The sequence below is a fragment of the Tinamus guttatus genome, unplaced genomic scaffold (assembly GCF_059628265.1).
Source record: "Tinamus guttatus ecotype Peru unplaced genomic scaffold, ASM5962826v1 Tinamus_guttatus_pri_ptg000657l, whole genome shotgun sequence".
In the NCBI taxonomy this organism is placed as follows: Eukaryota; Metazoa; Chordata; class Aves; order Tinamiformes; family Tinamidae; genus Tinamus; species Tinamus guttatus.
This window is the reverse complement of record NW_028289191.1, coordinates 250,986-258,156: the sequence shown is the minus strand read 5'-3', so window position 1 is coordinate 258,156 and position 7,171 is coordinate 250,986.

Sequence of the window (7,171 nt, the reverse complement as noted above, 5' to 3'; positions counted from 1 at the left end):
TTTGCCTCTGGAAACCAGGTTTGCATTCGGCACAGTATGACTAGGAAAAAAGTTAATTTGATTTGATAGATGAAAAGATCACACATTTTGTTCAGCAACTTGCATGCTTTTCCTGACTAGATTTATCCATTTCAGTCGTAGCTCACTTCTAAGGTTTTCTGCTTTGCAATAGGCCATGTTGTAGCCAAGAAAGAAGATATGGTCGGCACTCTACATAGCACAACAGCAAAAAGGACAGACACCAAAGGCAAACTGTGTTCTAAGCTTATTTGGTTTCATTTATCCTGTATTTCTCATTCTTCTATGCAAGTTCCTTGGGAACAGGGAGAAAGAATGGAGGGGAGAAGAGTGTATCAAGCTCATTCAGCAAAACATAATACAAGTACAACACAATACTAACCTAAATATTGGCACTCTGTACTAAAAGTACAGCCTTCTCTAAAAGTGTTATTTGACATTGCTGAAGGTTTCATCTTGATTACTTTCCATAAAATCCAAAGTAAGGATGACTGTCTTGGCTCACTAAGCAACAAGGTTTTATCACTAATTACAATCCTTTATTACCAGTAGTTTAATAGGTTTATGATAGGTCATAAAACAATTCAGTACATAAAAGGAATAGGTTATACAGCTGTGATATCTTAATGTCTATTCATTGTAATCATTTTATGATCTTTAATGGTAGTATTTTTAAAATAAGTTTATATGCTTTTATGTAGCATATATGGCCACCAAAAATGGGAGGTGGAGGAAAGACACATAAATATAGACTAAAATATTTAATGAGGCATTTTGAAAACTTCTAATGTCAAAAACATGTAGACTGTATCATGCATGTGGAGTCTCATTATGGGTAATTATAATAAAATTATAAGGGCTATAATAATTCTAACCTTGAAGGTATACAAAAGGATAGTTATATTTGTCTTTCTAGCCCACACACATCTGAGGCATTTTCCTCATTAATTATATTTCATGTAAGTATAATCATGTAGTGTGAGAGTAAAATTCGAAAGCATTTGCTAAATCACTGTTAATAGTAGACTTATTCTTTCGAGCTTTAATATAGGTAATTATATCTAAAGTTATCGACTAAAAAAGAAATGGACACAAAATAAAATTTACACTGTACTATTTTTTTTTCTCTGCTGATTGCTTTATTCTGTAATCTAACTAATGAAATTCAAGTTAGGAAGAAAAATTGATTTTTGACTGAATGCGTAGAAGTCAATCGAACTTCCTCCATTATAAGTTATGTTATTGTTGATTTCACTAGAATCATGCCGAGTACAAAATGTACATTTTTCTTTCATACAACATTATATTATGAGTTTATTTACTAACATCTCTTGAAGGTAGTATGCCTATACAAAATATGTAAAATACAATATTTGAGTTTCTATTGTACATAAAGTATATGAGTATGTGACTAAAATACCAAGTCACATGCCATACATTATAGCAGTAAAACAGTGCTTTGAAATGCTATGATATTTAATATAGTAAATTTTGACATGTCATACTTCTTCACAGGTCTGTACCTTTATTTATCCAGTAATGGGTACCTAAGTATATTTATGGCAATATAATTATTTAAAAGTTATCTAAAAAGTAAATAAAACAGAGTAGCTCAGTATAGAATACTTCACTACAAGGATGATTTTTTTTTCATTATGGTTATTATGTAAATGTCTATGAAAAAACATCAGTGTTTAAAGGCAGGTAACCAAATATATTTTTACAGACAGAAAATGGAAGAAAAATAACTCATACCATACTGAGAGTTAGTTGAAATTAGTAGCAGTCATGGAATTTAGTAAATAACAAAAGTTAAGGTAGCGGTTGTCTTAAAAAAATCATTTTTAAAAAACAACAACAAAAATAACCACTGAAGTAGCTGGAGGGGTGAAGTCTGCATCACTATGATTTGAAAACATGATTTCAAAGTTACTGAGAGCTATTTGTTAATGAGGAAAAATATACGGAGATTCAATATGCCTTCTCAAAATTGTAGTTATGTCTCTATTTTCTTTCCTTTTCTTGCTGTATTTCATTAGTCATTACTACAGAAGTGTATATCACAACAGAGTGTTTGTGTGAATGTACTGTAAATAACGTATATGTATATTTTACACATGGAAACACATGCACTTTTTTTCTTTTTTTCTTTTTTTTTTTTTTTCCTACAGAATTTAGGTATATTCAAAAGCATTAAATATTTACCAGTCACTAAATGCACTTAATGTTCTGTTGGCTTTCTGCATAAACTAAGGTATCCAAGTAAATGCTATTCTCATTTCAATATCAATGACGCTCATGCAGAAAAGGCTTTCCATAAGAATATGCTAAATAAATACACTAAATATACCTTTAATTATTATATGCTGCTGGGTTTTTCACTGAGCTGCATATCTAATTCAAACAAAGTAGCTATTTAGATGCATGTCATGGGTTTATATATTTTTAATTTTCCAGAGGATAGAACATCTTCAAAGAGTAGGGTTTTAAGTACCTTAAAAAGGAAGAGGGAAACCTCAGGCTTAATAAATTTCTTCCATCCACCCTAAGGAGAATGGAATATGAGAAAGATGAGCAAAATCCAAAGAATGAGCTTCATTTTTTTCCTGTAACCTAAGTTGACTCCACCATCATTCATACCTGTATCACACTAGAGCACTAAGTTTTAGTCCATGTTGTAACCTAAATGTAAGTGGAACCAAGACAAAATGGGAGACTATATACGTACCTTCTTAAGCACAGAGTTTGAACCAAGACACTGTACATCTTTGCACTCTTATTCCCAAGGACTTTTATAGATGGATATTGTGTTTGTTTAATTAAAAGAATAAGGAAAGAGATTTTTTTTTTCTGACAATCTCTTTCTTTTCAAGCTTTGTTCATAGGGTTGCAGTTCATAGAGTTTTGGGTTGAATAAATTTCCCTGGACTTGGAAGAGGCAGTGGTAAAATGTGAGGAATGTTGTCATTTCAGTAACTGTCTCCTGTTGTGGTCCCTTCTCCTTCCAGAACTAAAATGATGCACTATTTTTAAGTGGAATTTGTGAGGAAAAAGGTTTGGAATTTTTCCACTGGGGTACAGAGGTGGTGTGGTTCCTTTATGACTTCTATTGAGGCTTTTTAGTGAGATTACTTATTAGTTCCAGCTGATTCAGTGTTTGCAATTTAGTTGTGCAGCATACGGAGAGCCAGTCTCCTATGTTTATAAACTAATAGAATAATGTTTTAAGTTACAGATCCTTATTATGCATTTAATTATGAAGATTTTTTCATGCCTATCAGTCTCTATACAGAATGCAGTTATTAAATTGTGATTGTTCTATTTCTGACAAAACAAATAATCTCCTTAGGCAAATAGTCAGTAATAAATGAAATAAGATTAAATATTTTGATGCTACAGTGACATTTTTTTTTCTTTATTTTTGGAAATTTTCTTTACTGAACATCTGCCTAAAAAGGCAAGTTAGAGTCTAACACATCCTGATAATGAAATCATTTGCACCCTTTCCTCTCTTTCTACCTCCTACTTTGGGCAATATTTTAGCTTATTTATTAATTAGTGAAATCAAACTATCACAACATGGAACTCTTGCTTTTTCGCTATCATTTCTATTTGCTTTTGTGTACTTTACACATCTTATACTAAATGGTAAAGCCAAGGGATAATTCAGTTGTAACAAATGACAAGTTTTGCAATAAATAAGATTCAGTGAATAAGGAATAATTAATCAAAGTGAGTAAATAATCAAAGGAGTGCTTAACTTCTTGGTGTCTGGCTTTCAGGCAGAAAACCCAATGTACCTAGTATCCTTCTAAAGGGCATGGGCTGTTCAGCAAATAATCCTGAACACCCATAAGTGCAGTGAGAAGCCAGCTGAAGCAGCTGATAAGAAACACGAAGTGAGGTTTGAGTCTAATATCTCATGCCATTTCTCTCAAGAGTTTAGTGACTGTTTGAGGAAAGAATACAAAAAAAGAAGTGTGCTTATGGTATCCATATGTTGAAAGCTTCTTTTGTGCCTAGCTGAACTCTTACAGTCTTCTGCTGAGCTGGACAAGGCTCTCTCTTTCACCATCATTGTATTGATGATAGAATGACCATTATTATATTTATTATTTTTATTACCATCTTAAATACATATCTGAAATTTAATTTTGCATGGAAAAAATCACATCTTTAATTGTAGCTGGAATGATTTTTCATCCGTGGGACATAGATTGTGAGAGGAGAGCTTTTTCATGTCACAAATTCTTTCTCTTTTGAGACAAATGAATGAATTGTACTTCACTCCTTGGGGATTAATGCAACAGGTTTTTTTTTTTTTTAATAATTATTTAAGAGTTTTACCTCAGTTATCCCTCTTGTTCACTAGCCTCATTTCTTTTTCTGGAATTACTTTGGTTTTCCTCTTCTCTTGTTTATAAGTGGGTTAATGTGCAATGTTTCTTATCATTTGCACTTAAAAATAATTTTAAAAGTCTATATTATGTTCTCCTCTTATTGCTATGTTGCCATCTTTTTAAAAGCTAAAAGTTGCCTAATTAGTAGTACTCAACTGAGTATTCCAATAGGATAGCCTTCAAATGTCTTCTTGATATTGTCTTCCTCCAATATTCAGGAAGATCAGTAGAATTAAGACTGAAGTCTATGGCTATTAAATAAATACAAAGAGAAAATATTACCACATATCTTTTCTTTCATTGCCCTATTTACTACCAGTTGATTGATCAAACCCACTTATCTATCTCTGTTTTTTCTTCTGATTAATTTAAATAGCATCCTCTACGCTTTTACATCATTTTCTAATTTGTGGCCTGGGCTATCTTCAGCATAAGTCCTTGCTATTTACTAGAGACAACACCCGGCATATAGCAGTTTAAACAAATTAGTCTCATATAGTCAAACGATCATCACACACAATTTCCTCTAATGAGAAATACATACCATATAAAAACATTATATTTGTATAAAAATGAAAAAAAAAAAGAAAAAAAAAAGTCATTGTTTCACAAATCTACATGTCCTTGTCATGAATAAGGAAATTTCTCCATTTGTTTTAAAAATCATTGCTGGATTTTCTTTATTCCCACACATAATTCTCTTCCCATTACAACTAAAAACCTCTTTAATGAAGGTCTAGTATCAGTAAACTTGTGCATCAATCAGGTTTGTCTTCCAATTCACACTGGTTTCCTACATAATTCTGACTCTCTATTTGGAATTGCAAAGAAATTTAAAAGAAAAGTTGCAATCATCTGCAAACTGATTCGAATATGACTCTAAAAAATGAATTATTCGTACCTGATTTAGCATATCAAGATGTTCCAGATAGTGCTGTTTTAGCTGGTACTCTAAAATTTCAAAACTCCACTTAATTGATTTTTGAGGCTTACCAAGATGAGATTTTTTATTTCTTTCAGTTATTTGTACTTACGTACTATTTTCCTATGAAATGTGAAACAGTATTCAAAATTCCATTACCTCAATTTGTATGATTAACAAAACCAAAATCATTTATTTTAAAAAAGTACAATCTATCATTTTTCTTATTCTATGTCAAAATATTATCTACTTGTTGCTTTAGTAATAGCCCTACCTAGAATATAATGTACATTTTAGTTTGGTTACAAGAGATGTTCTAATATACCTGGGAGGTTTTATTTGTTCTCTTTACTTGAACAATGTTTCTATTGGTGGTAATTTGCTTTCATCAGGCAATCACCTTGCACCAGCTTGCAATTGCCTCTCCTGTTGTCTGCCATATTACAGACCTAGTCACTAGTGCAGTCTTTTTACTTCATCCAGTCTAGAAGTTAGATGACCCCTGCAGCAGTGAGGCCAAAATCACATGAAAGAGGAACTTAAGCTCAAACATCCAAATTTAGTTCAATCTTTTGTGTACATTGGTACTTTGGAGACCCACAACTTTTATTCACAAGTAATTCATCTTGCTAGTAGTCCTAGTAACCCTCTATTAGAAAAGGGCATTTCAGTAATGCTCATAACCATTTATTATGCCTCTCAAATTCCATGTGTTTAATTTGGTATTACCAGAAACTTCCTTGGGAGACCAAAGGGAGGAGACTTCAGAGACTGTTTGCTGTCTGAGAAAAGCTCAGTGGGAAGGATAGAAAGAATGAGGGTCTTTCTTGAACTCATCTCCACTCTACAGAGCTCCAGGCTTCCTAGGCAATAAATACTTTTGGTATGCCCTTCTTAATGCAATCTCACAAGTTGGACAACATGATTTATTAGAGCCGAGAAACTTTAAATTTGACATCAGGTATAACTAGCACAACTGCCCCAGTTCCCAGGCTCCTTTGATTCATACCCCAATTAATACCTCTGGGGCAGGATCTGAGCCAAAAGCCTCAGCATGACATTTAACTAGGTCTCGAGGGTTTCATACATGCTCAGATTATGCATGCCTTTAATCCTATTGCACATTAAACAGCATGAATAGGACAACATCTTGGTCAACTGAAATGCTAAAACAATATTTAGATCAGACTAACTGGTACTAAGCATCTTGTACTTAGCTGCCCCCCCAAAACCATATTGTCTTTCCTTGCCCACTGGGTCAGGGATCAAAAAGACTAAAACTTACAAATGATCCCCTGCTGGCTTCCAAATCCCAACCACAGAATCTTTTCTCAAAATCCTCTGGAAGAGTAGAAGCAGCAGCTGTCACTCAAGTTGTCTCACTATTATCTTTTACTCACCTCAACTGTTTGAATTTATACTTTAACTTCCCCTTATATTTGTTTCAGAGCTGAAGCAGCACTTTTTTATAATAGTATATACCTGCATGCTGGGTTGCTAATTAATGCTTCTAGGAACTTTTACAGTACAAATGAAATGTCAATCAGAGGCAGCGAGAATTACCTCCTACTAACGTCTCTTTAACCTGATTGCAGCTATCCAACTTACAATTTTTTGTGGGTGTAAGGTTTGTCAACACTGAGGAATTACAGTTACTATAAAGGAATTTGATGACTTAGTTAATCCGGACGATTAAAGAGAATGAATGTTATTACCATGATTGTCATAGTTTCTTTACCATCATATGAGGAAACTTCACTCAAAATGCAGAAATACTGAATATTGAATGATGAATACTGAAATAATATTTGGCTTCAGCTGCATGATGCAA